The sequence below is a fragment of the Oryx dammah genome, unplaced genomic scaffold (genome assembly GCF_014754425.2).
Source record: "Oryx dammah isolate SB20612 unplaced genomic scaffold, SCBI_Odam_1.1 HiC_scaffold_12, whole genome shotgun sequence".
NCBI classification, from domain to species: Eukaryota; Metazoa; Chordata; class Mammalia; order Artiodactyla; family Bovidae; genus Oryx; species Oryx dammah.
In genome coordinates, this window is record NW_024070196.1 from 18,652,452 (window position 1) to 18,663,289 (window position 10,838).

Sequence of the window (10,838 nt, forward strand, 5' to 3'; positions counted from 1 at the left end):
TATATTTTTTTTTGGTGTGGACCATTTTTAAAGTCTTCACTGAATTTGTTGCGATATTGTTTCTGTTTTGTTTTTTTTTGGTCCAGAGGCTGTGAATCTTAGCTCCCTGCAGGATTGAATCTGCCCCCATCTGCACTGGAAGTGCAGAGTCTTAACCACTGGACCTCCAGGGAAGTCCCTCAAATAAGTTTTATTTGTTGCTTTAACCTGGTGTGTTTTAAGGTGGTTTGTTATGTAGCAGTAAGTAACTGGGAAAGTTTATTTACAGAAAATATAGAGGGAGGGGGGTTCAGGATGGGGAACACGTGTATACCTGTGGCGGATTCATGTTGATGTATGGCAAAACCAATACAATCTTGTAATTAATCTCCAATTAAAATAAATAAATTTATATTAAAAAATAAAATAAAAATCTGAGAAAAAGAAAATATAAAACTCTAGCAACTTCTCTTCCTTGGCTGATGCCTGTGAAGTTGGCAGCCATCTCCAACTCCACATCTTGGCTGCTCTCAGACCCTTCATGAAGTCCAATGATCACCAAAAAGAGGGCCACAAAGTTCATCTGACATCTGTCAGACCGATAATGTGCACATTTAAGCAGAACTGGAGGAAACCAAGAGGCATTGACAATAGGGTGTGCAGGAGATTCAGTGATGCCCAACATCAGTTACTTGAGCAGCTAGAAAACAAAGCACATGCTGCCCAGCAGCTTCCACAAGTTCCTGGTCCACAATATCAAGGAGCTTGAAGTACTACTGATGTACAACACATGTCACTGCGCTGAGACTGCTCACAATATCTCCTCCAAGACCCACAAAGCTGCTGTGGAAAGGGCAGCCCACCTGCCCACTGGAGTCACCAATCCCAACGCCAGACTGTGCAGCTAAGAAAATGAATAGGCAGCTCCTTTGCACATTTTGTTTGTGTTAATAAAACTGTAAAACTCAGACAAAACAATAACAAACAAAACAAAACAAAAAATTCAGCAGCAGTGTTTTACAGCATCAGTGTGCCAAACACATATGGGGTTGAGCTGTTGGGCTCTGTACAGGCTGAAGCTGGGAGCTCCAGCGCCCATCAGTGAAACAATTATACTGGCTTTGGAAACAAAGCAGTTTGAATGCCTTTGAACTTTCTGCACATTTTTGGAAACCGTGTCACTCTTGTTAACAGTATACTTATAGTGTGTTCTGCTTATAAATAATCTTTAATACAAATATTCAGAGCTTCTTCTTAAAGACCATTTAACTCTCACAGAGAACACTGTAAGTACAACAAACAGCTTCCTGGTATAGGCTTATATTTATTTGATGGCAAACTATAGGATATTCTAGACTCTTTTTTTTTTTTGATGAAGAATTCAAATGAACCAGAAAGAGATTCCAGATACCTGCTAAGAGCTCAAACCAAATGTGCATAATTGGGATCTATTGTTGGAAGGATAGTGAACTTTTGGGGAGGTCTGATTCTTTCTCCTCCCTCTGATGAATGTTAAGCTCCTATAATTGGCAAGCTCTCCATGGGGAGGATCCAAGAGGGCAAGAAAGTCTGGGTCTACCCAGGAAAATTGTGACTGACTGAAGCTTTACATGGGACCTTTGCCTCCATGGTCCTGTTTACTGGTCTTCCAAAATTTCTATTGGATGGCAAATTCCTTTAGAAAAAGGGGGCAAGTTTTATTATAGCTGTGGGAGCTGGCAGAGAACCAGGATGAATATAGCAGTTATCATGTTACGGATGTGAGAATGGACCCGGGGTCTAGAGAGGCTGGATCTAAACCCTGCTGGTGCTACTCACTAGCTGAATGACTTCAGGCAACCTAGCCTCTCAGTGCCCCGGTTTTCTCCTCTATAGGAGTGCTCATAAGGGAGCAAAGGTTAAATCATTTTGAAGTCTCGTGAATAGTCTGTGGACAGTGACTGTAGCCATGAAATTAAAAGATGCTTGCTCCTTGGAAGAAAAGCTTTAACAAACCTAGACAGCATACTAAAAAGCAGAGACCTCCGTTTGCTGACAAAGGTTAGTATAGTAAAAACTATAGTTTTTCCAGTATCATGTATGGATGTGAGAGTTGGACCATAAAGAAAACTGAGCACTGAAGAATTGATGCTTTGGAACTGTGGTGCTGGAAAACACTTACGACAGTCCCTTGGACAGCAAGGAGATCAAACCAGTGAATCCTAAAGGAAATCAACCCTGAATATTTATTGGAAGGACTGATGCTGAAGCTGAAGCTCCAATACTTTGGCCACCACCGAGTGAAGAGCTGACTCACTGGGAAAGACTCTGATGCTGGGGGAGACTGAGGGCAGGAGGAGAAGGGGGCGACAGAGGATGAGAGTTTGAGCAAAGTCCAGGAGATAGTGAAGGACAGGGAAGCTGGCGTGTTGCAGCTCATGAGGTCACAAAGAGTTGGACACAACTTAGCAACGGAACAAGACTAATGTGTGGCATAGAAGTGCTAAGTGTCAGCTGCTGCCGCTACTACTGCTACCTCTTATTAATTTTTTATTGGAGTCTAATTGCTTTACAATGTTGTGTTAGTTTGTGCTGTACAACACTGTGAATCGGCTATATGTATACATATATCCTCTTCCTCTTGATCGTCCCCCTCCCCATCTTACCCTCCTAGGTCATCACAGAGCACTGAACTGAGTTCCCTGTGCTATACAGCAACTCCCCACTAGTGATCTATTTTACATGATACCACTGCTACTTCTATACTATTACTGCTACATATTAGTGATGGGCACTCAGTGAAGCTTGCTAAGTTTACATGCTTTGATCCCCTCTGTTCAGCGTTCATCTTCTACCTCTTGAGTCTTCTGCCCATCCCAGGCTGTGGGTGCTGTGGTTGCTGCCTCACCCTTGGTGACCAGGTCAGCCAGTTTGTCCTGACAGTTTCACCACTGAGAGTTCATCATCACACACTCCAGGCCACCCTCCCAGCTGCCAGTCAGTCCCACCCCATCCTGGCAGCATTTATGTGAACCCTCCATCAGTTTAGAGATACACACTGGAAAACACATTGTGTTTCTACCATGGCTCCTATCAATAAGTAGTTCATTGTGTTTATTTAGCTCTATGTCTTTTTCCTATGCTTCTAGTAAAAATATTTGGTGGAAAGAATTGTTTTTTTTTGTGTGTGTGTTGTATGTGGTGGACGTTGTGTTTGTCTTTTGAAGATTTGTGTTTTGAGCTCTTGACATAATCTCTCTCTCTCTTGTGGGTTTAGGATCTTTTGGTGGAGATGTTTGTGTTAAGTCGATTCAGTCATGTCCAACTCCTTGTGACCCCCGACCCCAGGCTCCTGTGTCCATGGGATTCTCCAGGCAAGAATACTGGAGTGGGTAGCCATTTCCTTCTTCAGGGGGTCTTCCTGACCCAGGGACCGAACCTGGGTCTCTTAATGTCTCCTGCATCGGCAGACGGGTTCTTTACCGCTAGCACCACCTGGCAAGGTGGAGATGAGCAGAGTGTAAAGTGTAACCCCTGTGGCTGAGTTTTTGTCAGCCGTTTTGTGTCAGACAGCCTAGCACTGACTTGGTTGGCTCTCTGGTCTCCTTGTGCACTAAACAGAGCGATGGCTTGGGTGTCAGAAGACTTTGACTGATGCGTCAATCCCTTGGACAATTCATTTAAGTGGAGCCTCAGTTTTCTAATTTGTAAGAGTGGCGCAATGATATCTCTCAGAATTTTTTGAGGGTTTAATACAGTTATTCTTATCAGGCTCGCTGCTAGTGAGGAGGGCTTTGTGAGGATGAGAAAAGGGTGTTCCCACCGTCAGGCAGACGCAGTCCTGTCCCCAGGATCTGCCCTGAGTGAAGTGTGGGTTCCCGACTCATCCTCTTAGCTGGGTGGGTGCTCTGGTACAGGTCATAAGTCAAACACACACAAGTCAAACACACACAGGTCACAAGTCTGTGCACACACAACAGCTGTGTGCACAGACTCCAAGACTTCTAAAATTTTAGTTTGTAATGATAGAATGTCATACGTATACTGGGAATTATTATTAATGGTACATTCTGTTTCTCAAACACTGTCCTATCTATTTGTCTATCTATCATCTGTCTATCTCTATCATTTAATCATTCTACCTCTTTTCACAAAGGATTTGAGATGGCATTGATTAAATCAGAATCACAGCTAATATTTGCATAGCAGTCTTTCATTGATCTAAATTCCTCTGTTTCATCCTCATAATGGTCTTATGAGGAGAGTATCCTGTCTCTCACTTTACAGATGAACCAGCTGAGTCTCAGACACACATAATAAATGGTACAGTCAGGATGCAAACCCAGATTTTTTGGCTTATACCCATGTTCTTTTACCAATATCATGCCATCCAATCAGGTTGTCACTATGATAAAGTATGATATGACAGAACTATTTTTTATTTTCGGTACTATATCTCAAAAATTGGAGCTGCTCTTCAGTAATTGAAACTGAACAACAAAAAAATCAAAATCTATTATTATAAACACAATAGAGACTTACGGAATCTGTCCTCTCTGGTTTATGTACTATCTTTAGCTGTTAGGGAATTTAATTTTTATATGAGAGAAGCAGCACATTCAACCAAAGGGATGTGGATTACATAGAAATGAGCTATGCTTAAAAGGGACTCAAATAGCCAGAGAAAAGGGAAGAAGAGGACAACATTAATACCTGCAGCTTCAGTAATCACTAGCATCATTTATTATGACTACTGTCTATTGGTGTGTAACTATATCACATATGATCTTATACAAGGGGGATTTCTGTAAGAAGTATTCTGCTTAAGCACAATTGGATTTCAGATAAATCCCATATATCCGTTTCACATCACCCTTTGTTACAGGATTTCAAAATGCTTGTGAAACACTAAGGAAATGAAATGATATCTAGTCTCTTATCAAAAGAGCAAGAGTATTGCATTGATGGTTATGAGAAACAGGAGCAAAGAGATATTTCAAAATTGCATGTATGCCACTCAGTACCACAACCCTGGGTTTCAGAAATCACCTATTGTTAGATATTTTCTTAGGAAAGATATATTTCCATGATTTTTTTTGCTGTATTCAATACTGTTTTAACCTCATTTTTATTGTTCAGCGTAATCATTGTATTTTGTATTTCCATGATACCAGATTTTGGGAAACTTTACAAAGTAAATTGAATCTATTTCTATAATTCCAGGTCTTGGCTTTTTTCTTTTTTTCCCTATAGGATGAAGGTAATGGTTGTCACCTCAACCCTGGAAAAATGCCAAAGTCAAGTGGCTTTCAGAATAAAGAGAGCCTGCTTCTTGTGACTGATGTTAAAGTACAGGAAGAAAGAGATTGACCCTTCTTGTAGCTCTTATTGGGGAACAAGACATACGCCCACACTCTAGTCTAAATTTGTCATTGGTGTCTCAAGAGACATGATTTGATTTGTGGCAATACTGGGTCCAGATTACAGAGAGCAAGAAAGCCCATATGGTGCTTGGCATCTTGGCAAGAAACATGAGTTAGATAGGAACTTGTTGGTTTTAATCTCAAACAGTTCTCATAGAATTCTTTTGCACATATAAGGAAGTTTTAGAATAGTTTAGTCCAACATCTTTGTTTTCTATGAGGAAACTGGCTTCAGAGTGGTGAGATGATTTGCCTGTTGGTGATACCAAAACCAAGGCTAAAGGGCACCAGCCAGTGGGTCCCTCACCATACCATTCAACCACTTCCTTTCCTCTTCAAGGTGAAGACTAATATATTTACTAAAAAGTCAGCATAGATAAGATTTACTTAGAATTTTTGGGGGTATTTTGGGCACTGTGCTTTAGATTTATTTAGAATTTTTTGGGGGTATTTTGGGCACTGTGCTTTCTGCATTATGTCATTGAATCTTTCTGAAATGCTTTGACTCTACTAAGCGATTGTTACTACTGCTTACCTACCTTACAGATAAGCAAACTGAGGCTTACAGAGTTAAAGAAGGACCTTGATCTGAATCATACACCTCTGAGAACCAGGATTTGGGCCCAGTCTTATCTCAGAGACCTCACTCTCAACTGCCACCTGACACTCATGCTCTTTGCTGCAGTTTCTTTGCTCTGATTCTCCTTGGAAAGGAATTGAGCATCAGACCAAGTGTTGGAGCCCAGGGGGAGAGACAGCACTTCACTCTCGAAGTGGATACTTACTGTCTCCTTTCTCTTTTTTATTCTCTTCTTTGTCCTTCTTTCTACAACAGTCTTTCCTTTTACATTCTCAAAACTAGAGGCAGTTTCTGACTCGAATTCCCATTTCCAGCTCTGGATTTCATCTGAGGTTTGCCTTCTTGTTTTATTTACACATTTGATTGTAAAGATCCTTAGGCAGAGATTTTACTGTGTGTTTTTTTTTTTTTTTGTAGAGTTATTTATTGTATAAGGCTATGTATACTTTGGCACATACATAAATATTAACATAATAATGTTACATAGATTGTAGCAGATTTATATGCAGTCATTCTTTACAAAAAGCAGGTAGTTTGTTTGATTGCTTTTGTGAGAGAGGTTAGAAGTGGGTCCCTCAGCTTTTCTCAAACTTACGTTCCTTCTATTGAGAGCAAAGAAAATGTATTTTCCCTCTGACTTTATTGAAGTTTGGCAGGTAGAGAACACTTGTTGCATTAAGAGCATTTTCCTGTTTAGTTGAATGGCTTGCTGCTTTTGGCTCTGTTTAAGAAAATACACTGTTTGTGGATGAGGGACGTAACAACGAGATACTTTGTGCCTGAAAGCATTTTTGCAAAGAGCTAGGGCTTGATTTATAGTGTGAACATTGTTTGGAGGATGATAAATATGCAATGTGGATTCAGTGTTGATCCCAGCAATCCAAACTGCACAATTTCTTTGCATCCAGGGTCACTCAGTAAGTGACATTCGTCTGCCTGTAGCTGGGTACTGGTTTGCTTCTAAGTGTGGTTCAGGCGTGTCCAACATAGCTAATGAACCAGGGGCTGGATGAATTGAAAATTTCAATTCATTTTCTTAGGGGCTGTGTAGTTTCCCAAGAAAGAACACAAGCTGGTTCTCCTTCTAGTGTGCAGATGTTTCCAGGAGCCTCTGCTCACCTGGAGGGGATGCCCACTGAAGTCTACACTCGGAGGGACTTAGGAGACTTCTGGGAAACCACCATCTTAGGTGAGAGAGATTGACTCAGGAGCAGGTAGAGATGTTTTGAGGGCTGTGTACTGCATGTGGCTTGGATCTGTCTCCTCAGCACGTCTCTGCCCTCATGGCTGTAAGCAAAAGTCATATCTGTTTGGTCAACATTCCTAAACAATGGGACACAAGCACTCTCCACAGAGTAGGGTAGCCCATTCTCCCTCTCCTCGCTGTGGACCACTGCTCACTTGGCTTTAGTAGGATCCTTGGTTGTCTCATTCTAGAGAATTCAGTTCATCGACCATCACATTTTCCCCCGCTCTGCACAGAGCTCCTTGAGAGGCAACTGGCTTCTGTCTTGTTCCCTACTGTATCCCCAGCACTTTGTATAGGTCTGCCTCCTAGCGGAACTCATTCACCCTGTTGTTGGATGGATGGAATTTTGGTGGAGGAAGGCAGTGATGCTCAAGACTGCATTGGGGTGCCTGGAAGAGCTGGGATGAGCTTCTGGACCTTGTATGGAAACAGGAAGGGCTGGCGAGTAGAGCTGTCCTGAATGGTAGACCAACCAATCAACCCTTCCAAGTCAGAAGTGAGCTTGATACTTGTTTTTGAGGCTTGTTGGTTTCTGTTTTGGTAAGCATTTCAGATTTGTATTCTGTCTTTCTTAGCTTCTACCATGTGACTTTAAGTTTATGGCAGCCTCTTAGTTTATAAGAGCAGAGCCTTCAATTGATTTCACTAATTGAAGTCAGTTCCAGTCACAGATCTTAGTGACCTTAGTCACTTTTGCATCTGCCATTTGTTTCTCCTCTGTGTCCCAAGTTTCAGGAATGTCTCTGGCCGTCTGTGCTGCTCACTTTCTGGCCCCAGGATTGGAAGATACTAATCCCCTGTACCAGCCATTCCCCGGTTACCAGGTGTCATTTTGGTGCCACCTGCTAAGTCCTGCACTGCTCTTGTTTATTTTCTTTTTCCTCTACTCTTTTTAAATCCATGGATCACATGTCTCAGTGCTCCTTAAACCTGTGGCCAAGTATGGTTTTCACACCTGCCATAAGTACCAGTCACAGTTACTGATGAATTCAGTGACACGTACTAATGACACCAGGCATGGACACAAGGAAAGAGCATATTCATAATGAGGCCATTCAATCTCATTTCTATTCGAAACTGAAAAACCTCTGAGGGATCTAAAGTTCTATGTGATTTTTCTCAGAGAAGAGAATTGTTCTGGCATCAAGGACAATGTTCTGGAGATTACCGGACAGCTGAAGACCTAATGCATTCTTGCACAGGGACGTAGAATATGGCCTCTGTGGATGCTGTTAGGACAGTGAAGTCAGAGGTAACTTGCAGAAGCACTCAGTGTCGTGTCTTGCTGTTTTCCCAGAACCTCTCTTGCTCTGTTATGACTCTGAACCTTTATGCATCCATATGCCCTTTTCCATCTGGCAACTCCTACTCATGTTTTAAGACTCAGTGCCTTAGAGAAGCTTCCACAAGTTCTCAGACACAGTTAGGCACCCCCACACCCTACCACATGCTTCCGTAGCATCCTTCCTCACACATATGTATTGTAATATTTACCAAGGCATAGGGCAAGAGTTGGCAGGTTTTCTGTAAAGGGCCAGATAGTAAACATTTTCAGTTTTGCCAGCCATATGGTGTCGGTTGCAACTCTTCAAATTCAATTTGGCTGTTGGGTGTAATCCGTCATAGACAATATCAAAATGAATGAGCGCGGCTGTGCCCCAATGAAATTTAATTATGGACTCTGAGATTTGGATTTCATGGACTCTTTCGATGTCCTGTAATATTCTTCTTCATTTGATTTTTTTCCTCTCAAACATTTGAAAGTATAAAAACCGTCTTTAGCTTGTGGGCCATACAAAAAGAGGCATGGATATGGCCCATGGGCTGTGTTTGCCCAGCTCGGAGGTAGAGCTCTTATTCAACCACACATCCATCTTTCCCATTTGACTGTCAGCAGTTGAGTTCAGGTGGGATCCTGGGACACAGGACCATTCCCGGCAAAGAGTCAGACATGGCTGAGCAACAAACACAGGAAAGAAGGACTCTTCAAGTTCTTGTTGAATGGATCCCTGTGCAGGACTATGGAGTCATAATGCGTGTGTGCGTGCTAAGTCACTTCAATCGTGTTTGGCTCTTTATGACCCTGTGGACTGTAGCCTGCCAGGCTCCTCTGTCCATGGGATTTTCCAGGCAAGAATACTGGAGTGGGTTGCCATGCCCTCCTCCAGGGGATCTTCCCGACCCAGGGATAGAACCCATGTCTCTTATATCTCCTGCTTTGGTTGGTGGGTTATTTACCACTACTGCTACCTGAGAATCAGAGTTATAATGGTTCCCAAAATGTGTTGAGTACTTATGGTGTCCAACATTGAGCTGAGCACTTTATATGCATTTCTCTTTTAATCCTCATTTAATTTTGCTGTCTAGAGATATGAAAGGCAACAGTTATTATTAGATTGTGTTAAATATGTCTGTGTAATCACATTTAATCCTTTCAACAACGCTTTGGTGAGTAAGTACTGATAATATCCACCCTTACAGCTGAGGGAAATTAAGCTTGGAGAGAGACTTTGCTCAAAGTCCCTGAGCTAGGCAGTAGGGTGGGCTTAGGAAAGAACCTCGGCAGAGTTGGAGGTTCCAGTTCCTAACCTCCGTGCTGTAGCGCATCAGCACTTGGGTGCCCTCTTGATGGGCTTGAGTATGAAGCAGCTTCTGGGACCATGGTGATGCTAAAACAGGCATGGTGGGGGGTGGGGGCGGGGGTTTCCTTTTCTCCTTCTAATCAATTGGTTATGTTTAAGGACGATCATGATTCTGTTCCTAACTAGCTATATAATGTTTGGAATGATGCTTAAGTTTTCTGGGTCCATGTCTTCCACTAGTATAGCAGAGTCTAAATTGCATGCTGTCAAATGTCTCCTCTTATGGTAACTTTCTATAATTTTGTTCTCTGCTGTTTTCTGCTTACATATTTCTATTGTCAGTCTCAATTCCGCCAACGTTGACTACAGAAATCTCAGGTTCGATGGGGTTGCTTGGGCTCAGAGAGGAGAAAGGGAGAAGGGAAATAGCCATCTAGCTGTAAACACATTTTTAAATCTACCAAATGGCAACTTTAAGGATATTTGGTTTTTTTTTTTTTTGGCTTTTTAAATTTTTTGATGGAAAGATAGCTTTTCCAAGAAAAACAAGTAACATTATTATCTATAACAAAAATGACAATAGTGATAGCATCTTCTATTTCTAAGGCATCGTTTAAAAGTGCCTTTTTGAAGGCATTACCTAAATCATCCATCTGATGTTCCTTTGAGACAGGTAAGAAGCTTTTTTTTTATTAGAAGATCCTTTTATATAGCTGCAGAATGAATCTTTCTTTGTTGTAAACCAAAAGGCCCTGAGTGTCCCAGAGAGATTTCAATAGCAAGCCACTGGGTGAGCGATCACTTCTCAGATGGATGGTCACAATTCTTAAGAAAAAAAAGCCAGGCTTCTGCCAGGGCTTTTAGAAATTAAAAAAAATATATATATATTTCCCCCATTTAATATAAATATGACCTTTAGTACTTAAAAATCTGACATCCTTATTTGGCTGCTGAATATGAATCAGTTGAATTGGATGGAGTGGAAGTATCTCACTGATTCCAAAGAAATATTTGCAGAACAGTGAAGGGGTATTTGAGAAAATCTT

The 10,838-nt window shown here is 41.6% G+C and overlaps 1 pseudogene; it reads left to right on the forward strand.

The window, feature by feature from the left end:
* The window catches only part of LOC120871634, a 117,094-nt pseudogene extending 116,195 nt beyond the window's left edge, over window positions 1-899 (forward strand).
* Window positions 900-10,838: the final 9,939 nt, after the last annotated feature.